Below are 25,903 nucleotides of genomic sequence, written 5' to 3'. Positions count from 1 at the left end.
TTTTTTTTTTTTTTTTTTTTTTTTTAGCAAACTGCTAAAGTTAGCCTTTGCTTTTTTCCCAGAGACTCTCTAGGAATTTTTCCCATCTGCTGACTAGGAGGTAAGCCCCGACCTAAATTTTTGTCTTGTTGTAGGTTAATTAAGACTGGTGTTAGATTCAGCTCCTAAGGCCTAAGAGAATTTAAGGTTGTCTTCTGGGAAGGACACCCAACAGCAGCACTGGAATTGGAAAAAAGTGTAGGATTTTGCTGAGTGAGCAGGCGGAAAGCAATGTAAAGCCCAAGAGAATATCTTTTGAACAAACGTCCTTTTCATTTTGGTTTAGAAATAGAAACGTGGTAAAAGGAGGCGACTGCTTTCTGAAGGCTTGTAGCATGAAAACAGGCCAACTGGCCAGCGACTAGTTGTCTATCAGTTTCTCTACTCACACACATCTGCCTTTTCCAGACTGCCAGCGCGGAGCACTAGTTTGACTTTGGGTGCTCTTCAAATAGCTGGCATTGATAAGGCATTCCCAGAAGACTGTGTTACTTAGTAATCTTGTCGGTACATTTTTTCACTGGGCAGAGATTTTCCATACAGAGAGCTGCCAGCTTTCAAGACGTCAGAGTTTGCTTTTTCATCCTGAAATTGGGTGGGAAAATGGGGAGAAGAAAAGCACGGTTCAGATAAATCAATGAGGGAGAACCCCTCCCCCCATACTCGTTAAACAACAGGTGGTTTTGCTGTGCATCGTCAACTCCTTTATGCGGGAGCTGTAGGCGGGGCATTCCAACTGAGTCTCCCTGGAATCTGCCGCTTAGCCCGTCTTGCAGGGGCGGTGCAGTTGGGTATTCCGGCCTGAAAGGAGACTTGGTTGCCAAGGGGCTCAAGGGCTTCATGATCCAAGGATACTGGGTTTTGCTTTTCTCCTTCTCCATCTTCCTCATTGTATCCCACCGTCCCCTCCCCACCCTTCTCTTAGGAGGCCTTCGCTTCTCCTGTGGAGGGGTTATCTTCATCCTGACCCCGGCCTTCGGAGGAGTTCCCAGAAGGGCTATTTTTAGTGGTGGCTGCTCCCCTCTAACTTACCCAGGGGAGGAGCTGCGGTGGCTGAGCCGACGCTGCGCGCACAGCCGCCTGTGGTTTTCCGCGCATTGTGAGGGATGATGGGTGGAGGTGGTATTACACGCAGCCGAATCCCCCCTCAGAGTCCGCCAGGTGGGCGTCTCAGGGGTGGGAGTGGCCGCGTCGTGAAGCCGAGAAAGGATTTCTCTCCTGGTCCTGGAGAAGGCCCCCGGCGGCTGGCGGCATCCCTCGCTGGCAAGTCCCGGGAGCGAGGTGGTCTCTGCAGGGGAGGAAGTTCCCGGGCAGCGCGGCCTGCGTCACAGCGGGGCTGGCACCGCGGAGTCGACTCGGCGGGCGGTGGCGACCCCGGGGCCGGGCGCTGGGCGGCGCTGGCTGCCGCTAGCCCGGCTGCGCGCGGGGCGGCGCTGGAGGCGGCTCCGTCCGCGGCCGGGGAGGCGGAGGAGAGGAGGGCTTGCGGGGCTGGGGCGTTAACTGCGTCCCGGCTGGAAGCCCGCGAAGAGAACGAGGAGGAGGGCGCCGCCGTGGCCGCGGCCGCAGTGCTCCGGCGCGACAAGCCATGAGCAGCGACTCCGCGGGCGACCCCGCCGTCCCTCGCAGCCGCTGAGCCCGACCCCCAGGCAGCTCGCCGCTCCCTAGCACCTTCTCCAGTCGACACTCTCGCGCCCGGAGGTAAGGGCGGGGGATCCGCGGAGGGATGGAGAGGGGCCACCCGCTGGGTCCGCTGGGCGCGCCGGACCGGGACTCGCCTCGCCTCGCCTCACTCGCGTCCCTGCCTCCCCCCGGCTCTCAGACATGCAGAAAGTGGTTGCCCGCCCGGCGTGTGGTGCCGGGAACCTTCCGCTACTGCGGCTCAGGAGCCCGCCAACCCCTACCGCACCCAATCCACGCTAGCCCCAGCGGCCGCGCGAGGACCTCAGCCTGGCGCCCAACGCCGCGCGGCCGCGGCAGGTCCTACGGACTGGGCGCAGGGGTGGGGGGGCGGTCCGCGAGGGAAAATGCGTCCGTGGCCGGGGCGCTCATTGTTCTTTCCTACCTCGAAAATCCCTGAGACCCCGGGGCCAGTCCTTCCCGGTCTATCACCCCCCTGCCACCTCCGAACCCTTGAAGTTAGCACTTTTGGGAAGGGAAAGGAATTGGAAGGTTTCTCGAAGAAACGTGAGAGCACCGTGTGCTCACCTGCAGGACAGGAGGGGAGGGGTTCAGCTTGATCGGGCGGGCCCCAGAAGCCAGGTGTCTAGGCCAGCGGTTGAGGCCAAAACCGCTGCCTTCATCCCACGCCGAGGCTCGCTGATCTTTCCCTTTCCAGCTGGTTCCCACCAACGAGATGATTAGGGATGGAGTTAGCAACTCAGGAGCATTAAGATGTGTTCTGTGGACACGAATGCCTTTCTTTTCTCCCTCAGCCGGTTCTTCCCTCCCCAGCCCCCAGCCTGCCCGGTATACAGCAAAGTCCAGTTTCTTCCAAACCTCGCATCCTCCGTTGTTTTGCAATAGCCGGACAACCTAGCCCGCATCCTAATGCGGATATTTCAGAGTGTTACGGCTAAACTTCCCTTGGTTTCAAATTCCTTAAGCGTGTTAAAGCCTCAGCAAACATTAGGAAACATTTTCAGGTTCCCATCCTCCTTAAAGTAAAAAATAAGAACCAATCCATCTTTGTGGGAGTGCCGGTGTTTGGCACGGGGAGGCTTGAATTATCTCCATTTAAAGCAGCCTTTGAGGGAAGGAATAGGTAAAGGAAATCGCAGCCGTATTTAAGTCACATAGTTCTTTCGCTGTAGTGTGAGAAACGTAGCCTTAACCAACAGTCATATTTCCCGACAGGTATGTGATGGTTTCCCAAAGCATGGATGAGGCTTCAGCGTGGGCAGGTCATTAAGATGCCATTTAGACGAAAAAGGAGTAAAAGTGGAGTAGTCCTCTTGGTTAGCATAACGCTGCAAAATTGCCAGAGCCAATCATTTTTATACATTTATACATTCTGTTTATTTTTAAATAATTTGTTGAAAACCCAAAACGTAGTCTGAGCTGCACAAAACTCGCTCAATTCATAAACGATGTGTTGAGTGTGTAAACAAACATTCAATGTATACAGCTCTAGTCTAGGATATTTGCATTTCTTGTGACTTCCTTTAACAGGGAAGGCCAAGGCTATAATTGATTTGCTTTACTTTGGAGTGATTAAATTCTGTCTTGGGGTCAGTTTGTTTCCTTTGAGGGGGATGTAGGGCAGTTTTGCAAAGATGGATATTTGCCGTGGTTCACATAATAGATTGGCCACAGACAGGACCCATCAACCCAACAATTGTATCAGAGATACCAAGCATATTTAACAATTTTCTTATTAATAAAATCAAGCCTTTATTAATAGTACTAATCTATTATTTCTCAGATTAAGCACTTTAATGAAATGTGTTTTTAAAAGGGAATGCTTTTAGTGAAAATAATGCATTAGGAGCTGTAAGATAAATGAATGCAAATGTTGCACTTTATTTCCATGAAGTTTATCTTTTAAAAAAAATACAAAGTTAGAAATATGTTTAACTCCCAAGTGTTCAATTTTTACCAAATTGTTATGATTTTTTAATACTCTATAGTATTATTAAGTTATAGTCACCTATGACATTATAATAGAGCGAGCCTAAGTTTAAAATGAAATAAGGTGGAAACTATATTTATTTTGCCAAGAATTGTGTTAATGATCTAATATGGTACATTTCTATAACATAATCTAGCTGCATGCTAGATACCTAATACACATTATCTCAGGTTCTTACAATGAATCCCTAAGGTAGATGGTGCCATCCACATTTTACACAAGAAGGAAGTTCAGAGTTTCTGATTTGGCTGAAGACTATACAGCTAAGTTAGTGCCTGAATGAAGCCAAGCCTCCTTAGTCTTAATGATATACTTTTTTTTATTATCCAAAGCTGATTATTTATTTTTTCTATATAAATTTGTCGTTAACTCACCATAATGACTATATGAGGAAACAGAGATTGTAAAGTTTTCTGCCCAGCGTTTTCCATATAACAGAATTCCAATTTTGAATCAAGGCCATCTGTTTCTAAAACCCATGTTCTTACCACTGATTTCTCTTAAACGACTGATCTAGAGCTTAACCTTATGGACAATTTACTCCTGTCCATCAGCTATTATCACTGACATGACAATGATGGTCTCATGGGCTGTAACACACTCCCAAGATTTTATACTTCATTTCTGGAGTGTTGACTGTATCTCCAGTTCCAGATCACTCATAAAAGCATATTACAACTAATGAGGGTTACACAACCATGGAGGCATCCTTGAATCTGCTTGGTTCCTTTTGAACTATAAATCATTCTGGTTTGGCATGGGGTAAAGAGAATGGCCTCCAGAAAAAGCTGCTGTCAAATTTGGACTCTACCGCGCAGTAGGAGTGCAAATGAGCTCAGATTATTCAACTTCTTTGAACCCTGGTTTCCTCTTGTATAATGGGGTTAATAAAGCCTTCCTAGCTGGATCACTGTGCAGATTACTTGTAATAGTGCATGTAAAGGACAGCTCTTGTCACCTAGTAGGTGCTCAGTAAGGATTAACACCAGTGTATCCTAGCACTGGTAGAAATTTCTGCTGTATTTCACTTTATGTATATTTTACATGCATGTAGTGATTAGTCATTGCTATCAGTGATTCACTCTTTATGTAATTATACAAAGGTCTAATCTGATTCTGAGCATCTTTAACTTTTGAATCACATCCTTCTTTGTTGTCTTGAGTCAGAAACATGTACTCACATTCTATAGTTTTTCCTTTGCTCTTACTCTTTTATTTTATTTTATTTTTACTTTACTAACAATATGTCGATGGATCGGAATTTGTATTTTTTGGCAAACATACTTTCCTGTTTTCTGCCTCTCCTGATCTCTTAGCCTTGTATATCACTCAGGGTACCATGACAATGCCAGTCTCTCCCCACCACACACCTCACCCTTGACCAAGCCTCCACCAGCTGAAATTCTGCATCTCCTACAAGGCTCAGCATAAAAGCTACCTCCTTCATGAGCCTGCTTGTTTCCCTCCAGATCCTTGTCAGTTCACTTATAATTCAGACAACACGTACCCCTCCAAAAGTGCTGGGATTACAGGCGTGAGCCACAGCACCCGGCCCACTCCTAATGCTATTTTAAAATTTTTAAAAAAATTCTTATTTTTCCAGGTAATATATTTGAAAGACTATAAACTCTTTGACGTCAAGGATTTTTTAAAAATTTCTTTATATTTTTGCTTGGTATAATACACAGATGGTTTCTATTTCCTGAATGAGAGACAAATCGGATATTCTGAGATCCTTACAATAATTAGGAAAGACACCCAAATTGTTGGTGTCACCTTCTTTGTTATCTTGAGACTTGTTCAACCGAGGCTTCTCCACTGGTTTAACTGGTATTACATTTGCTGGAAAGCTATCATTCTTAAACAAAGCCTTGAACATTAGGTACCATGTAAGATAGCTATGTTTCATTAATAAATTGCTTCCATGGTGATATAATAGCCTCATTAGGTTGCAAATATACCGAGCATGTCAACCGTATTTGAGTAGTTTGGTAGTTTAGATGGGTAATGGTCCAAATGTATTTCTTTAAGAATAGAATTTATTTGAGAGGAAGGAACACCTACCTCAGAGAAGAGGTTGAGATAATGAGCAAGGAGGATTTCAGACCGCTTTCATTGAAAATAAAACTCATCATGGCACAGTGTGGAGGCTACAACCAGAAGTGGCCTTCAGAGAGAGAATTAGCACAAGCAGAAGACCCACTATAAATATGACTCACTATAAATATGAGGGGTAGAAAAATAAAATGGAAGAGGTAAAATAAAGGAAGCATAAGTATAATACCTTATGACTGAGGCCTGCTAGATATTGGTCATTCTTGGACTGTAAAAGTAGGAAAGAGACTGTGGGGTCAAGATGGGCAAGAAAGAGAAACTAATGTCGCCTTGGACATCTAGCACAGCAATAGACTTCCACTTGCTCCAGGGCCAGCACAGAGCGACAAGAGTGTAATCTCAGAACTTTGTTTGAAATACATAGTTTGGCAGGAATATATTGAAAATTTCCTAATGATTACAAGATAGAGAATGTCTAAGCTCTTTTCCAGTATCAGGCATAAGACAAGCAAAACCTTAGACTGTCTACTTAGGAGTGTAACATACCATCACAAGTTTGAGGAGTGAATTTAGGATCATTTTCTGGTATTGGATGGGTGTTATTTTAAAATATGGTTCTAAGTCTAAGTCTAACATTCGGTGTATCTAACCGAATGTTAATTGATAGAGACAAGGTGATATGGGTTCAGAAAATAGAATTCAGAAAAAAAAGGAAGAATTGGCAAAATTCAAAAATCAATTTTAAGAAAAATATGTTAAAGCTTAGGGAAGTAACTGAAAATGTTCCAGATGACCAAAGTATTTTGAGTCAAAGAAATCCAGAAGAGCTATATGTTCTTTAAAGAACCTTTCTAAGGACTCAGGAGAATAAAAGCTCTTTCCATACCAGAAGAGGTTGTGAAGGTAAAACAAGAAGGAAATTAGTTTGTCTAAAACAAAAATCCATCCAAGGGCCGGAAACACTAGAGAGAACATAGTGGAGCTAATTTCATTTCTCAACCTTTTTTTGATTATTAACCTCAGTCTGTGAACCTTTTTTCCATAAGTTGTAATAACACAGATACGCTGTGTATCTGTTTATGTACTGTGACTCTTCAGTGGATCACAAACCATTATTTAAGGTTTTGTTACCCTGCCTTCACCTCAATCAATTTTTCCTAGGGGCAAGATTGTCCCCCGCATTGAGAACACATGGTGTAGCATGATTCTATATCATGTTTAAAATCACAAAAGAGCCATATAAAACTTAAAGACATGAAAAATAGTCAACATATCTATATATTTTTGTACGAATATATACAATACCTTAATTTACACATCCTCTGGAATTAGATTACTTTTTTTGCAAATAAAGCATACTTTATTGACCCTTCAACTGAAATTTATATGTAAAAATGTAAGGTTTCTAGTCCCAATTTTACATTGACAAAATTATTAAATTCATAAAGTTGTCTCTCAAAGCCTCCCCTACCTGCATCCTTTTCTTTCCTGGAAGGGAAGCCCTCCCCAAACTTCAGACATTCAACATCCTTTATATATTTCTGTTATGCTGGAATGCTGTGGTATTATTCATTCTTTTGACTAATCAATTGTATGAGTATAAATTGGTTTGTCTCTATTAGAGAATTTATGTTTTAAACTATAATTTTTTTGTTTACTTATTATTTTTATTTTATTTTACTTATTTATTTATTTTGAGATGGAGTGTTACTCTGTCTCTGTCTCCAGGCTGGAGTGCAGTGACGCAATCTTGGCTCACTGCAACCTCTGCCTCCTGGGTCCAAGCGATTCTCCTGCCTCAGCCTCCGGAGTAGCTGGGACTACAGGCACGCGTCACCACATCTGGCTAATTTTTTTGTCTTTTTAGTAGAGATAGGGTTTCACCATGTTGGCCAGGATGGTCTCGATCTCTTGACATCATGATCCACCTGCCTCAGCCTCCCAAAGTGCTGGGATTACAGGCGTGAGCCACCGCGCCTGGCCTACTTACTTATAATTATGAAACACTGTGTTCCATAACTAAGAGATTTCAGTTCACAACAAGTAGATCTGGTGGGAGGAGATGGCCCCTGAAGCAATTCTTGGCTTTCTCATGTTTAGTGCCTTGCTCAGATTCTTTAGGTAGCATGAGCCTATCATGGCAGCTGTGAGGACTAGAGGAGCTTGTCTCCTTTATATATTGGCTGCTTTCAGCATCTGGAGCCTGGCATGCTTCCTTGCCTCAAAACAACTCATCCCTCATCTCCTCCAGCTTTTATTTAAACCATATTCTTTTCCTTTACCCTCAAACCTCCAGAAGTATATTTGTTTTTCCACATATTTTCTCTGTTTGATTTTTGGAGCTACACTGAAACTGCCACAAGGGCAGAGGCCATATCTGTCTTGTTCACTGCTGTATCTACAGCACTTGCAAAGTGTCTGGGGCATAGCTGCTCAATAAATAATCATGTTATAAATATTTAATGACATAATTTACAGTAACATTTCTTACCTATTTGGAGTATGTCCATTGTCTTTTCTACTATTTGAGATTCTGATGATGAAATTTGAAAGTATACTTAGAAGTCATACTTCTTAATAGGGACATTAAGAGACGTAAATATTTCTATATGTGATTGAAAAGCAGGAGAAAGTATATAAATAATTATAAATTAGGAGTAAGCATATAAAACATGAGTTAAGACATCAGAGTAAATCCTAGGTAACAGTCACTAAATAAACTAAAAATATGAAAACTCATGCATCTTGTCAGTTCTCATGTTTTGTTTTGTTTTGTTTTGTTTTGTTTGAGATGGAATCTTGCTCTGTTGCCCAGGCTAGAGTGCAGTGGCACAATCTTAGCTCACTGCAACCTCTGCCTCCTGGGTTCAAGTGATTGTCCTGCCTCAGCCTCCCAGGTAGCTGGGATTACAGGCGCCTGCCACCACACCCAGCCAATTTTTGTATTTTTAGTAGAGACACGGTTTCACCATCCTGGCCAGGCTGATCTTGAACTCCTGACCCCATGATCCACCCACCTCAGCTTCCCAAAGTGCTGGGATTACAGGCATGAGCCACCGCACCCAGCCTCTCCTTATGTATTTTAAGAACTTATCAAAATCAACAAAAATTACTAACTAGTCTTTTTCAAATATCTTAGAGATTTATGAAAACTAGAAACTGGCTCAATATCTTTTTAATATGAAAGATATACCCTATAAATCTAACTTCTGGGAAAATACTGTAGAGAAATTACTATGAGAATGGCTTCATTCGCAAAACATTGTCAGGCTAATTTATATTATCTCTTGATATTAGCAAGGTTCAGTATAATATGCTTATCAGTAAAGTTAGGAGATACTATCTAGCACACATAACTTTCTAGTTAGTGCACTGCCATGTGGATAACTGTGACCAGAAAGTGATTATCAACTGAGGAAGTAGCAGCTGGAGGTATGTCCAGGGTTTGGATCTGAGTTGGGTGTTTTAGAATTTTATCTGAGGATCTGGATGGCATAATAGAAAACATGCAGGTGATATTTATGTAAGTGACTTTGTGGTGTATAGAGTGCCTTGATTTTGAAGCAAGAATTTGAAATGAGTTTGGCAAAATAAAATATATAAAATTAAAGTGAAAGGAAATAATCGAAGATAAGCAATTAAATTCATTTAAGGAAAGTACAGGGTGGTACATTGAATAAAACCAAGCAAATGACATAAATATACTAGATTTGTATTTGTTTTGTTAAATTTGTTACTGTAGTTTCCAGTATTTAGAATAGTGTATGATATGAAGCAAACGTTTAATAAATATTTGCTGAATAAATATATGAATAAAATATAAGATGGAGGAAGACAACGTGCGATTAGAGCAAAATTAAGATTATTCCTAAGGGGATGGAAATGCGTAACTACTAAACTGTTAGAAAAGCTTTTTGGACAAATGATTTCTGAGCATGTGTTAAAATTTTATTTGTCTTATATGTAAAATGTTTCTGGTAGATGGATTCAAAAATTCATTCTTAGGGACATTTGATAAGAAAAGTGAATGGTCAGATATAGCTAACCTAGATTAAAAAATATGTGAGTTCAAGGTCACTAGACTTTTCACTGACACCTAACAATTTAACTGGATGGCTAGGGAGCTGGTTTCTAAGAACAAGTGTTTCCCTATTAAACTTAATCAGAAAATTGCTTAATTATTAGGAATATGTGTTTCTTCATAGAAGGAGATTGTGAATTCTACTTCACAAATAGGTTCTGTTCCTGATCAAGTTAGAAACTTTTTTTTTTTTTTAATAGTCTCTCAATTTAGACAGTCTTTGCAGGTCTGTCTTGGTCAAGGAAAAGTCTATCCATCTCATTGCATTTTTGCATTAGGGTCATTGAATTTGTTACCTACTCATTAACTTTTAGGTTTCTTTATTTACACTTTACATCTAGAGTCACAGTTACAAGCACTATTTATATAAACACTGATAATACTTTGAACTGGTTTTCTATACCAGGGAAGATTTTCAAAGCATAATCTAAAGTAACATAGATTCAGTGTTATCTACTTCATATAATTTATGGTCCTGGGCTTCTATATTTCTGTGTTCTGTTCTACTTAGCATGCTTTGTTTTAAAAGGTACCACAAGAGGAGCTTATTAATCCGTTTAAACGATCTTTTTGTGTGATCAAGGCATTCGCTGCCATATGATATTGCACAACCAGTAAGGCCAATGAGTTAACATCTTTGTGGAAGCTTTATGAAATCCTTGAAGTGATGTTTTTTATTGCTTCTTTCACACTAGAAGTAATTTTGATAGTACTTTCCTCTCAGCTTGTCTACTTCAAGGCCAGAACTCAGAGAGTATCTAGTTTATCTCCATCAGATTTTGCCTCTAGTCCTTGTAACTGTGGTAACCCTATTTTCTTGAGGACGCTTTTTTCCCTCCTCAGATTCTTATCCTGCTAGATAGTTATATTCTGTACAGCCTAAAAAGTTGAGATTCTTTTGGCCATAGAGTAGATACCAGACTGGTATCCAGGGAGGATGTTCTGTGCATTGCTACAATTTATGTAGTGTAGCATTAGTACCTTAATAGGATTTTCATGTCAAACTAAATTTATCTCTAAATGTGACACTTTGGGCACAGCATGTTAGAAATTAGGTTTATTCATGGCTGGGTGCAGTGGCTCCTGCCTGTAATCCCAGCACTTTGGGAGGCCTAGGCAAGCGGATCACCTGAGGTCAGGAGTTCGAGACCAGCCTGGCTGGTGAAATCCCACCTCTACTAAAAATACAAAAATTGGCCGGGCACGGTGGCTCACGCCTGTAATCCGAGCACTTTGAGAGGCCGAGGTGGGTGGATCACGAGGTCAGGAGTTCAAGACCAGCCTGGCCAAGATAGTGAAACCCCATCTCCACTAAAAATACAAAAATTAGCCAGGCATAGTGGCACACATCTGTAATCCCAGCTACGCAGGAGGCTGAGACATGAAAATCACTTGAACCCGGGAGGTGGAGGTTGCAGTGAGCCGAGATCACACCACTGCACTCTAACCTGGGTAACAGAGTGAGACTCTGTCTCAAAAAAAATAATAATAAAAGGTTTATTCAATTATATAGGAGTATATAGGAAGGAGGATATATTCTATTCTTTTTTCTTGTTTGTTTGTTTTTGAGACGGGGCCTTGCTCTGTCATCCTGGTCAGAGTGCAATGGCACAGTCTTGGCTCACTACAACCTCCACCTCTAAGACTCAAGCCGTCCTTCTACCTCACTGTCCAGAGTAGCTGGGAGCACAGGCACACACCACCACACCCAGCTATTTTTTGTGGAGACAGGGTTTCACCATGTTGCCCAAGCTGTTCTCAAACTCCGGAGCTCAAGTGATCCACCTGCCCTGCCTCACAAAGTGCTGGAGTTACAGGCATAAGCCACCATGTCCAGCTGGGAGGACATATTCTTAATGAACCAATACAAATAGCTACATTACCAGGAGCAGTAAAGGGTCTCAATGTGTATAGTAATGACTGCCATTCTGCATAGTTTTGTGGACTAGGCAAACCTATTTATGTCACATTTTATAGATAATTGTAGATTCCATGATAGTGGAGTTATATACAAAAAGTTGTGTTGCTTTTAAGTATGGTAAGAATAAGTAAAGTTTATGTAAATGATCATTAACAAAAATGAGTTGTGTTTTTATAAGTTTACCTCTTTAAAATTCAATTTTGAAGGGATTTTTAGGTTCTCCTGGGTATTCACTAGTTTATTGTCACAGCTTTTCCTGTTATTTCATACAGGATGTTTTCGTTCATAGTGATAGAATACTAGAAATTTTGTGAGTTCCAGAATTCTAAAGCATGTGCTCATGCTGTGTAGTATTCTGAAGAATATAGTCCCTCAACCCTCTAAAACTGGGCTTCTGACATATACGGTACTATTTGATAACATACCAATCAAACATTTGAATTTTGATATAGCTGTAGGCATAACCAATAATCAGAGATGTTTAAGTTACAATTTTTTTGTTTCAAGTTTTTAAAAAAGATAACCTACAAATGCACTGAAATAACCTACTAAATTAAGGGTTAGAGATAATAATCTAAGAAGAAAAACAGGGGCTTATCAAATACCTTTCAAAAAATAAAACATCAATGGTAGGATAGCTTTGTATCATTTAACTGTTGAGTTTATAACAATTATAAACTGACCAAAATATAAAACCCCACTATTTTTTATTTACTTTATTTATTTAGTTGAGACAGGGTCTCGCTCTATTGCCCAGGCTGGAGTGCAGGGGCACAATCTCGGCCCACTGTAGCCTTCGCCTCCCAGGCTCAGGCAGTTCTCCCACCTCAGCTTCCTGAGCAGCTGGGACTACAGGCACGTGCCACCGCACCCGGCTAATGTTTTGTATATTTAGTAGAGACGGGGTTTACCATGTTGCCTACACTTGCTGCCTGCTGTGGCCTCCCAAACTGCTGAGATTACAGGTGTGAGCCACAGTGCCCAGACGAAACCCCACTATTTAAAGGCATGGGAATGCAACCAAAGCAAGTAGAAATGGAGGGGAACTGATCCTTGACAGAAAGAGACTCCACTGGGTGAGATTTGAATTATGACTTTTCTCCTGAAACCAGTACCCAGTCCATATGGTCTACAGCTACTAACGCTCATACCTGACACTGCAGTCATACATAGTCCGAAGGTGGAGTTTGAGCCTTGCTCTGTGGTTGGAAAGTGAAGGGGAAATCCTAGGGGGAAAAAAGTCACATAAAAGAGATTGCCCCCAAATCTGCATATAAACTCTTACCAAATCTTTGCCTGACCCCAGAAGTGCTCATGAGAGGAGTTAGGCTCCATGTAAACCTAAACCCGTGAACAGCAGGAAGCCTAAAATGCTTGAGCAGACATTTTAGCTGCTGCCCACCTTAGAGAAGACAGTTTAGTTTCAGTATAGCCAAGTCAATGGCCTGCTAAAGCTAAAAATCAGTACTTTTCAAAGGGAAATAATAGACTACAGAGCTTCCATAATATGTCATCCAGAATATCCAGGATAAAATCAGACTAGTAGGCATGAAAATGCACAGGAAATATAACTCATTATCAAGACAAAATACAGTCAATAGAAATTAACTCTAAGGTGATCCAAATGTTAAAGTTAGTAAATAATAAATTTTAAAACTGCTATTATAGTATTGTGAAAAGAAAATATAGTCATAATGAATTAACAGATGAGAACTCTCAGCAAAGAAATGGAAATTATAAAAAACAGTAAAATAGGAATTCCAGAATGAAAAATCCACTGGATGAGCTTAACAACAACTGGAGGTAGCAAAGTAAAGAGTAGAGAATTTGAACATGTATCGATAGAAATAATCTGAACAATAGAGAGAAAATGATTGAAAAAAATTGCACAGAGCCATAATGGCATGTGGGAAAATGTCAAGATAAGAATGTCCTGGAAAGAGAAGAGAGGAAAAAATGGAAGAAAAAAAGAGAGAAAAAAAGTGAAGAAAGAATGGCTGTACACTTCGCAATTATGGTGAAAACACATCAACTTACCAATCTGAAAAGCACATTATACCACAAGCAGGTTAAATACAACAATACCATTCCTGGGTATATTACCACAGTCTAACTACTGAAAACCAAAGATAAGGAGAAAACTATAGAAGCAGCTAGAGAAAATTAAAATATATGTTATACAGTATAACAATATGGATGATGAGTGAGTTTTTTCTCAAAAAAGGACAAAATATTATTATTGAAATATTAGAGTGTTTTCTCTGAACCCAATAGAATTAAATTAGAAAATAGGAACAATAAGATGTTTAGAAGAGCCTCAAATATTTGTAAATAAAATAAGAAACTTCTACATATCTTATGGGCCAAAGAAAAATTCAAAAAGGTTAAAAATATTTCAGACTGAATGATAAAAATATAACATTGAAATTAATGGGAAAAAATAATGAGACATAGCTAAAGCAGGGCATAGGTAGTTTGGCAGGAAGATGATTAGATAGATAGATAGATAGATAGATAGATAGATAGATAGATAGATAGATATGGTTACTTAGAACTTGATATTCTATATTATGAAACATTTAATATCAATCATCTTAATTTCCACCACAAGAAGCTGGATTAGATTCCCAAAAACATAGAAAGAAATACTAGATTTAAGAACAGAATAACTGAAATCGAAATCAGATGAGTGACAGAAAAATATTAAATAAGACAAATGTTGGTAGTTTGAAAAGATTAATGAATCTAGCCAAACCATTAAAGAGGTGAGGGAGAGTGGGAGATGGAGAACCCAAATTACCAATATCAGGAATGGAAGAGGGGTATCACTACAGACCCTACTGACATTAAAAGGATAGCAAGGAAATATCGTGAAAACTATATGCCAATACGTTTGACAACTTAAATGGAAAAAAATTTCTTGAAATGCACAATTACAAAGCCTGACAGAAATTTTATTTATAACCAAAAACTTTCCCATAAGGAAAACTTCAAAGGGGATTTAATCCCAAGAATGCAAGGTTGGTTTAACATTCAAAAATCAATCACTGTAATTCATCATATTAAATGATCATATGGTTTTTCTCCTTTATTATTTCAGTAGATGCATTCAATATTTTCAGTATCTATTAATGATAAAGATTTTCAAAGATTTTCTATCAATCTCATACACGTTTTATTTTAAAATAACCTATAGCTAGCATCATACTTAATGGTGAAGTTTTGAATGCCTTCCCCTTGAGATCAGAACTAAGCAATTATACCTTCTCTCATCACTTCCATTCAGCATTATACAGGAGGCTGGCCAGTGCGATAAGGATGAAAAAAATTAAAGATTAAAAGAAAGAAGTAGAACTACCTTTCTTTATAAGCTTTGTGGTTAGAAATTGGGATTCCATTTTCTAAGGAATCTACAAAGCAACAACTAAAAATAGTAAGTGCCACACTAACTTGTAATCGACGTGCAGATATGTAAAATTTACCAAAAAACTTACCAGTAAATCTGTTGACAATCACCGTGTCAGTCAGCCCTTGTATGTGAACATGAATATGATTTTACTTACTCTGAAAGGGTATTTAATAACATGATAACAATAATATTTTACCTGTTAATTTATCTTTACCTGACAGCTTTCCCCATAATGTGAGTGCAATAAACAGAACTGCCTACCGTTGACCTAATTAAAGATTAAGGAACAAATCAATTAAAAGTAATTATTTCTAGCCTCTCTTTCTTGTAAGTACCGTATCCTGGATTATAGGAGACAAAGCAAATCTTTGGTGCTACCTAGATGCTATTATGTATCAAACATGGATTGGGGTATCAAAGCATCTCCTCCTTTTTATATAGCTCCAAATTAGGAACATGATCTTAAAGGAAGGCAGCATTTTAAAATGTTGTCAGATAAGAATGCAGATGCCCAGGGAATTGAGAAGGTCATAATGTTGCCTAGCTTATTTACTAATAACTATATCAGAAAGTACATAAGAAATGTTAGAATTTTAATTTCTCTAGAGGCCAGGAATCTTTATTATTCTTGTTTCATTTCGGTATTTTGAAATACTAAAAAGCAGCACAAAAGCATGAAATCGACTTGCCGCTTCTGAAAGAACACATTTGGGTTGGGTGAGAAAAAATATATAACTTTTACTCTCTGGGTACAATATACGGTAAGTAAATAACTTCACAGATTTATTTCTAGAAAAGGCCATCTCGAAAATAATTTTTCTTTTTGAGTTACCAGTTATCTATCCTACTTAGCTACTTCAAAAAACTTAATTTTATCTCAAAATGTGTTATTTTTCATACAAATCACACAGGTCAAACAATGGTGTGTGACAATTTGTAGTGTTAAACATTAGTTTTTAAAATAAAATTACTAAAGTGGGAGGATCACTTGAGCACAGGAGTTCAAAACCAGCCTGGGCAACATGGTGAGACCCATCTCTACAAAAAATAAAAATTAAAAAAATTAGCCTGGCACGGTGGCTCATGCCTGTGGTTCCAGCTACTCTGGAGGTTGAGGCGGGAGGATGGCTTGAGCCCAGGAGACTGAGGCTGTGGTGAACTATGTTTGCAACACTGCATTCCAACCTGGGTGACAGAGCAAGACCCTGTCTCAAAAATAAATAAAATTAATTTTATAAAGCATGTTATGAAATAAGATTATAGTCTTATTTGAATATTATGAAGAACAAAATATGTTTATAAATCTAATACATAGGTTAAAACTATTGTGTAAGTATTTTGCCAAAGATTATTCATTGAATTCCTAATTTTAATATTAGCCCCTGCTTAAAATTAATTATCTTAAATTACAATTTAAATTACCATTTAAAATAATACAATTACTGTTCGTATTCAAAGCCTATAAGAGAAATACAACATCCCATGATTCAACATTACTGCAACATTGCCTAAAATTTACAACCATTAAAGAACAGACACTAGTTATAATTCATTGTTGTTGGGTACATCTACAGTCTTAAATTTTTAGTATAAATAATAACCAACCATCTGACCTATGAGACAAATATAAGGAAGTTAATATCTTCTAGTTTAATACACATTGTATCAGAGAACAGACAGGGTGAACCAAAATACGTGAATGAATTGCACAAACTAAAATAAGTTTTTTAACAGCTTTATTGAGATATAATATACAAACCACATATTTGTTTACAGTATACAATTCAATAGCTTTTAGCATAATTATAGAATTGTGTAACTATCACCATAATCTAATTTTAAAATATTTTTATCACCCCAAAAAGTAACATCTATGCATTAGCTATTACCCCTGCTCGCCATCCTCTACTTCTCCCAACCTCTAAACAGCCATTACTCTATTTTTGTCACAATAGATTTGCCTATTCTGGACAGCTCATGTAAGTGGTATCAAAAATACGTGTTTTTTGTGACTAGCTTCTTTCACTTAGCTTATATTTAAGGTTCATTAATGTTGTGGCATATATCAATGACCCACTTCTTTGTCAAATAATATTTCATAGTCTCAACATACCACATTTTGTTTATCCATCCATCAGTTAATGGGCATTTTGGTTGTTTTCACCTTTTAGCTTTTGTAAATCATTCTTTTATGAACATTCATGTATATGTATTTGAGTACCTGTTTTAAATTCCTGTGGATATTCCCCTAGGAATAGAATTTCTGGGTAATATGATAACTGTGTTTGACATGGTGATGTAAATGAGGTATAATTTTTGCATCCTATCCCTAACTAAAATAAAATCAATGCTAAGGCATTTAACTGTCTTTTTAATGATGTTTAACAAACTCATTTGCCTAAGCATTAATCATTACTGGAATATCAATTGAACTTCAAATTTTATATAATTAATTCATAGTTGTTTGCAAAGTACTATTAAAGCACCAGTAAATCTCTTTACATTTTGGATTAAAAGTTCTAGTTAAATATGGAAAGAGCTGCTGAAAGCTGACAGGGTAGCTAGTTGCATTTTTGTTGTTCTTGTTCCTTATCCTTAGTGACCTGTACGCCATCCATTAACTCCAAACATTCCTTCTGTGCATTTTTCCCCTCTTTTTGTTGTGTGTCCAGGAAAAGTTTTTTTTAAGATTTTCTTATTCTAGATATAAATAACTGCTATTAGTTTCTGTCTAGAAAATGTGAACTCCATCTATTTGAAAAACTTCACAGTCATGCTAATTTATCTCTGGAAAGAAGTAAAGTTATTTTACCTCCTGGAGGTAAATAAAACACCTTTCCTTGAAACATTCTTTCAGGCAGTACTCTTTTGCCCAGGGTGGTGGAGGAGCTATCTTGACAGGCTGTAGATTCTATCTGTTTTGGTCTATTTAGAGATGTTCTTTTAATTCACTGTCACCCAGACTTGGCAGAAATTTCCTTTAACTCTTTCTTGTCACACACCTGTGAAATCACCCAGGCAGATTTCCCCTCCTCTCTTCGTTTCAAAGTGAATTCATTTGTTTAATGAGATGTTCTTCAAAACACAGGACAAACTTTTGTGACCCCTTTAACTTTCATTCTTAGAGGCATTCTAAGCAAATGAGAAGCTCTCATTCTAGTAGTTGAGTCCTAGGTACTCAAAGGACTCACTGACCAAAAATATAGAACACTATAAATAACTGTTTACAGACACAGACAATTGTACAGGAAACCTCTGAACCCATTCCTATAGGATACAATTTTAACTGTTCGACAAATGTAAATACTGATACAAATATATACACAAACCCACTGCAGGCAAAACACAAAATAACTTAAGATTTCTGTGAATGTTGTCATAGGATAATTTTCAAAAAGTTAAACATGACTCTTAAATATAGAATGAACAGTCAAAGATTTATTTAACTCATAAATGAGGGAGCCAGCAGGATGGCAAAACTGGTGCAAAGAGTGTTCAAGGAATTATTTTTGAAAGGAATGTTAGAATAACATTGCTAGATATAAAACTAGGTAATGTCCTTCAGGGAAATAAAACTCATAATGTTTTGAGTTTTCTTTTCTCCCAGCCAAAAATCTACAAGACTGGAATTTAATCAGTAGAAATTAGCAAGTAAAAAAAAGAAGGTATATTTTCCCAAGTAATCCATGGGTGGGCCAATTAAATAATTATTCAGTATTACATTGAAAGGATATATTGCTCTACCTTTCCCTCATTTGCAAGTTTTGAATACTTTTTGAAACAATGTACACTTACTCATCCTAAATGTTCTTTTTAAGGGCTTTGGTTGTTTCTTAGTAATATAATAAACATTAAGCCATAGAATGTGTCAAATACAAAACACTGGTGGCGGAAATCTTCAAACTTAGAACATGGGTTCTAGGAACAGAAGTTTTGGGTTCTACACTTCCACATTTACATCCCTCCAATATCAAATACTGCTCTGATTTCACCCTGGGGGAGGAGTCCTGTTTTAACTCCAACCCCAAGTTCAACCACTTCTTAGAGCTCAAACAGCTCTCCAAGCTCTCAACTTAGATGGCAAGTCATTTTAAGCACAGTAGAATGGGAGTCCCTTCAGATGGCCATTAGACATTGACATTCAAGTGCTCAAATTGCCATATCTCAGAAAAAAAAAATCCAGCAATCAAGAAGCATAACACAATGGGTAACAATAGCATATATGCCATGAAGTACCTTGATCCAGAGGCTGACAATAACTCTGTTTCTCTTGAGGTGAGCAGGTCTCCAAGGGAGTTCTGAGAACCATTGCAACAGGAATTGACAAGCCGTGGCCCATGCAGTTTGAGTTAGTGCAACCTGTTTTGGTATGGCCCACTCACTGAGATTGGCTTTTCTAATTTTAAAGGATTGTTTAAATTTTTAAAAAAGAATATGCAACATAGGCCAGGCGTAGTGGCTCAAGCCTGTAATCCCAACACTTTGGGAGGCCAAGGCGGGCAGATCACGAGGTCAGGAGATTGAGACCACCCTGGCTAACACGGTGAAACCCTGTCTCTGCTGAAAGTACAAAAAATTAGCTGGGCATGGTGGCAGGCGCCTCTCGTCCCAGCTACTTGGGAGGCTGAGGCAGGAGAATGGCATGAACCCAGGAGGTGGAGCTTGCAGTGAGCTGAGATTGTGCCACTGCACTCCAGTCTGGGTGACAGAGCAAGACTCTGTCTCAAAAAAAAAAAAAAAAAGCAACGTAGACCACATATGATTTATAAACCCTAAGTATTTGCTTTCGCTCCCTTTATAGGAAAAAGTTCATGGATCCTTGCATTTTAAAAAAGATTGACAATTGACTTGTTAATGTGTGTTAAAGCTTTATAATAAACTTGCTGTAAGGGAGGAGTTTGTTAGTAGGCTAATTCAGAGATTTGCTCTTGATAGGGACATTTTGTAGCAAAAGAGAATGGTTAGAAAAATTACTAGATTTGACATCAAAATAAAACAATATTTTGTTAAAGGTCACTAAATTCTTGGTTGACAGCTGGTCAACTGCATGGGTCATATGTAATTTCCCAAAATAAGTCCTAGTGTCATTAAAGTTCATGAGAATCAATTACAGAAGCATTTTGTCAGGAACACTCATTTCTTTCTGAGAGGAGTTTGTAAGTGATATCACACAAACAGGTTTGGGACTATTTTTCTTTTTCAAGGCAATGTAGTATATTTTTAAAAGCATACACTGGAGTGCTGGGGTGCAGTAAAAGAAAAGTAAAACTGTAGGAATCTTTTGATGCCACACTAACTCATACTTTGTTGGAATTTAGATACACAATAAAATATGAAGATAAAACACTGGGAAAAGAATCAGAAGACCATCACAGAGTGGGTTAGAGCATTGAAAACAGGATCTATGTAGGAAAGATGAAAGGAATTGAGATATTGCTGCTAAGATGGGGTCCAGGAAAAAGTTAGTAATTATTTCCAGGGGTATGAAAAGGTCTCTGAATCTGAGGAGCAATTTTGTATCTCTTCTGAAAAGTGTAGTCTTGCCTGAAGGTTTAGTCAGATAACCCCTTATGATCAGTCTTGCATTATCATTTAAGACCACACTAGGTACGAGGTTCTCAGTGGTGGATCAAAGGGAAAATAAAAGAGGACCACACTGGGTGCAGATCACCAGATCCACTGGCTTTCTAGGGGATTAAAAAGAAAGCCACTGTCCCAGAGGACTTACTCTATGACAGAAGGATAGGGTAAACAAATATACAAGTGGCAAGTTATGGGGTCGAAGTATCACAGGAGAAGGGGGAAATTGTTGCAATATATAAACATCTGAAAAGGGACACAATTAAAAATACAGCTCATAAGGCAAAGATCTGGAGGAGGTGGGGAGACACAGATATCTGCGGAGGAGAGGTCTGAGAAGAGGGGACAGCAAATATAAATATGTTCCCCTGGCATGATGGAGGAACAGCAAGAAGGCCAGTGTGGGTGCACAGCTCTGAGCAATGGGGAGAGTGGTCGTTAAGAGAGGGTGCTGTAGGCTCATGAAGTGTCTTGTCCACCTCTACTCTGAATGAGATGAGGAACCATTAGAGAGTTCTTAATCTGACTTGAGTTTTCAAAGGATCACTCTGGCTGTGGTATAGAGCAATCATTAGCCAACCTTTTGGTCTCAGGGCATTTGTACTCAATTATTGAAAATTCCAAAGAGCTCTAACCCCTAAGAGCTCAGAAATGTAAATTTGATTATTTATTTATTTATTTTAAAATAACAATAATGCCACTGAATGTTAACACAAGTAACATATGTTTTGAAATTATATTTTCCAAAACAAAAGAACAAAAAGATGTCAGTGTTTAAGTTTTTGCAAATGTCTTTAATGTCTGGCAATCAGTCTGTTCACTGTCATGTATCATGTAGCCTCTAGAAAGCTTCACTGTGCATTCACAAGACAATGAATTTAAAAGGCCAATAATGTTTAATAGTCTTGTGAAAATAGTTTTGACTTCACTGATTCCCCAAAAAGGCACACTGTGAGAAACAATGGTAAAGAGTAGACTAACTGTAAGAGACAAGGATGGAACCTATTGTAATAAACCAAATGAGACATGCTGGTGCCTTGGGTTATAGCAGGAGAGGTAGGGAGAACTGGTTAGATTCTAGATAGATTTTAAAGATTGAGCCTACAGATTTTGCTAACAGAATAGACCTGAATGTAAGAGAAAAAAATTAAAAATTGACTCCGAGGTTTTGACCCAGAGGAACTGCAAAAATGGATTTCCTATGTACTGAAATATGGATGGTTGTGGAAATAGCAGATTTGGGGTGAAATGAAGAATTATTTTGGACTCGTTAATTTCAGTCCAGCAGTATCACTACTAGGTATCTACCCAAAGGAAAATAAATCATTATATCAAAAAGCTACCTGCACTTGTGTGTTTATCGCAGCATCATTCGTAACAGCAAAGATATGAAATCAATCTAAGTGTCCATCAATGGATGACTGGATAAAGAAAATGTGGTATATATACACAATGGAATATTATTCAGCCATGGAAAAGGATGAAATCATGTCTTTTGATGGATAGACATGATAGAACATGGATAGAACTGGAGGCCATTTTCTTAAGTGAAACAGCTCAGAAACAAATAGTGCATGTTTTCATTGAGAAGTAGGAGCTAAATAATGTGAACACATGGACATAGAGTGGAATAATAGACATTGGAGACTTGGAAGGGTAGAAGTGAGGAGGCAGGTAAGGGATGAGAAATTACTTAATAAATACAATGAACATTATTCAGGTGATGATTACACTAAAATCCCAGACTTCACCACTACCCAGTATAGCCATGTAGCAAAATTGCACTTGTACCCTTTAAATTTATACAAAAAAAGAGAAATGTCTACTAAACATCCAGTTGGAAATGTCAAGTCAGCAGCTGGATATTTAAGTCTCAATTCAGGGGATGGATGTCTTACTCTCTTTATATTCCTCAATACTTTTTAAGGAGAGAATACATAAAAATAAATTTTCTGTGTCCTTCTATGTCTGAAATACACTGTTTATTCTACTCTCAAATTTGAAAGTTAGTTTGGTTGAGTACTAAACTCTACATTGACAACGACTTTCACTAAGAATTTGAAGGCTTTTTACAACTATTTTCTGGCATACAATATTGTTGGCGAAAAGTGTAATACTGATCTGATGTTTGTTTCTTTGTATGCACCCTTTTACCCTCTCTATTTGCTGCCTCCTCCAAGCTTTTAGGATCTTCTCATTATCCCCAATGTTCATGACAGTATGGGTCTTTATTAATTCATTGTGTGCTAGCACTTTAGTAAGCCTTTTTTTTTTTTTTTTTTTAAGACAAGGTCTTGCTGTGTTGCCCAGACTGGATTTGAACTCCTAGGCCCAAGTGATCCTCCTTTCTCAGCCTCTCGAATAGCTGGGATTACAGGCATGAGCCACCATGCCCAGCTAGTCGACCTTTTTAATATGAAGTCTCATGTCCTACAGTTTGGGAAAATTTTCTTGCACTCTCTTCTTGATACCTCTGTGTCATTTTCTCCTTTCACTCTTTAGTTAATTTCCATTATTCAAACATTGAATCTGGTGTCTGTATATTATTTTTCCCCGTCTGTTTTTTTTCTACTTTAAGATGAATTTCATCAACATTATCTAACCTTATGCTGATTTTTTCACTATCTTATTTTTAATTTCCAAGTTTTTTTTCAGTGTGTTTATTTTATAAATACAGTATCTCCTGCTAGCTCTCTGAGAATATTAATTATAGTTAGGAATTTTTTAAATGTGAACTCCTGCTCTCTGCTTTACTTTTGGTTTTAATGTGTCTTTATTTGTTCCTTTGATTGTATATTTGTCTTATTTATATCTGTCTTTCAGTTGGAGGCATTCCTCAAATGACTGATGATCTGTATCTGTATCTTCAAATGTCTTAGTTTGTTTTGTGCTGCTATAACAGAATACTAAGACTGGATAATTTATAATGAATATAAAATTTTGGGCTTACAGTTCTGAAGGCTGGGATCCCAATATCAAGTTGCAGGCATCTGGTGAGGGCCTTCTTGTAGCATTATCATATGGCAGAAGTCATCACATGGTGGAATAGCAAAAAGCTAGAGAGAGCAAGAGCCAGAGGGGGCAAATCCACTCCCATGATAACACTAATGCATGCATGAGGGCAGAGCCCTCATGACCTAAACAACTCTTAAAGATCTCTTTACTGCCCTTGCTAACATGTATCCCTTACTTGTCTGTTGAAGATGATGAATACTAAGCCTGCATCCCATCTCAGAGGTGGAGAGGAAGGTATATGGAGGGCTCTTTTAAGGACACAACTCCAAGTTGAGTTCATCTTTTCTGTTTATATGCCATTGGCTAGGACGAAGTCCCACACCATACCTGCCTTCAAGGGGACTGGAACATGCACTTTATTATTACGTAAAAAGTAGAGGGTAAATACTGGAAAACAAGCAGCTGTGTCTCTGACTGTGATGCTGCCATCTTACAGCTAGAGGTACAAAGAGCACAGGGACATTGTAGTAGCTCACAACAAAGATTCAACATGAGGGCTCTTTCAGTGACCTTTCCTGAAGATTGTATGACTCACCTTCCAAGAACTCTCCCTTGAGGGGACGTGTTGATCCCACAGATTGCAGCTAGTTTCCTTAGCCTCAGCTGCTAACCATCCTGTAGACCCTATAAAGGCAGCTGTGTTTCTGGATGGCAGTGGTCAGAGGAACAGGCCTTCCGTAAGCTGGCGATCTTCACATCATCGGGTCTAACTGCCTGTCAGGTGTGGGGTGGGGATGGGCCCTTACTCTTAAGCACCTGTTCATTAACTTTATCATTATTGGTCTTAGCTATCGAGGCTTTCTTAAAACTTCGGGTTATGCTCCAGAGATGCTAGGTACTGAGTAAGCTCAAAGAGTCACATAGTCAGTGGGGAATCTAGTAGAAATGCACATTTGAGACCTCTGGGTTTCCAGGCATGTAATTCAAGAATTGGGGCAGAGTTGGCATTTCACAGAGTTTGGTTTCTATATATCCATGCAACAAGCATAGGTAACACATGGAGTTAGAGATAATTGATTGGGAGGAATTGGCCTGTCTTGAGGCAATGGAAAAAATAGCAAATGTTTTCAAGAGGACACCACAATTTGGGGGTACTGTTTGGCACTTTCCATGAACAGCAGATGTAGTGGAACATACAGTAAATTGGATTTTTTAGAATCCAGAAGATTCCCAAGAGAGAAGCCTAGCTATTTTTTTATTCAAAGTTTATTAAACAATACAAACATTGTTCTAAAAAGCAAGAAGTCAGGAAATATTTTCTTAATTAAATAATGTAGTTGACAATTTTCACATTTACTGCCAGCTACTTATCCAAGTGTGCGTGATTCAGAGGGGTTAAATAACCTGCCCAAAGTCACTAGCTAGTAGCCATAGAGCTAGATTTCAAACCTAGGTCTTTCTGGCTATAAAACATACATTGTAACTATTTCATTATATTATACAAAATGGTGAGTAGAGATGGCTTCCTTTTATTTTTATTTTTTAGATTAATGTGGCCACTTATGACTAAACTTAGAATTCTGAAAATGCAGATGTCCAATGAGGTAGTAGTATATACATCTAAGGCAATAACAGGAGTCTTTTTTGTTTGTTTTACTGTTGTCATATATTGCCTTGGACTAAGGACTTCATATCACCCTAAGTGTACAAAACTGTAATCAGTTCATAGGAAAAGAATTTGTACAAAATTAAAATTTTGCATTAAGGTGCTATTACTATATTGTTGGTATCCTAAATAGGAGCATATCCTGTCTTTATGAATGGTTTGCCTAACGTGGTAGTGGGCCCAGGAAGTAGTGACCGTTGTGGTTTAGAAGATGCTTAGTATGGCTGGGCATGGTGTCTCACACCTGTATACCCAACACTTTGGGAGGCCAAGGCAGGCGGATCACGAGGTCAGGAGTTCGAGACCAGCCTGGCCAATATGGTGAAACCCCGTCTCTACTAAAAATACAAAAATTATCTGGGCGTGGTAGCACATGCCTATAGTCCCAGCTACTTGGGAGACTGAGGCAAGAGAATCGCTTGAACCCAGGAGGCAGAGGTTGCAGTGAGCTGAGATCGCACCACTTACTCCAGCCTGGGTGACAGAGCAAGACTACGTATCAAAAAAAAAAAAAAGATGCTTAGTATAATGAAAAATTACTAAGAATTTCTGAAAAATTTTCAGGGGAC

General features: G+C 38.8%; 1 protein-coding gene and 1 long non-coding RNA gene across 3 annotated transcripts in view; one reads left to right on the top strand and one right to left on the bottom strand.

Moving 5' to 3' along the window:
* Positions 1-292: 292 nt before the first annotated feature.
* Positions 293-1,292, bottom strand: LOC100462296 (uncharacterized). The gene is made up of 2 exons (XR_656338.3): positions 1,072-1,292; positions 293-624 (listed from the first exon to the last, which is right to left on the bottom strand). It is a non-coding gene; the product is annotated as an uncharacterized LOC100462296 (long non-coding RNA).
* A 131-nt stretch (positions 1,293-1,423) lies between these two features.
* The window catches only part of LRRC8C (leucine rich repeat containing 8 VRAC subunit C), an 84,840-nt gene continuing 60,360 nt past the window's right edge, over positions 1,424-25,903 (top strand). For both annotated transcript variants that reach the window (XM_054531470.2, XM_002810619.6), the window contains exon 1: positions 1,424-1,737. The gene's annotated coding sequence lies outside the window, so the exon portion shown is untranslated. The remainder of the gene's footprint in view (positions 1,738-25,903) is intronic.

This window comes from Pongo abelii, chromosome 1 (assembly GCF_028885655.2).
Source record: "Pongo abelii isolate AG06213 chromosome 1, NHGRI_mPonAbe1-v2.0_pri, whole genome shotgun sequence".
NCBI classification, from domain to species: Eukaryota; Metazoa; Chordata; class Mammalia; order Primates; family Hominidae; genus Pongo; species Pongo abelii.
This window is presented reverse-complemented; position numbering and strand designations above follow the sequence as displayed.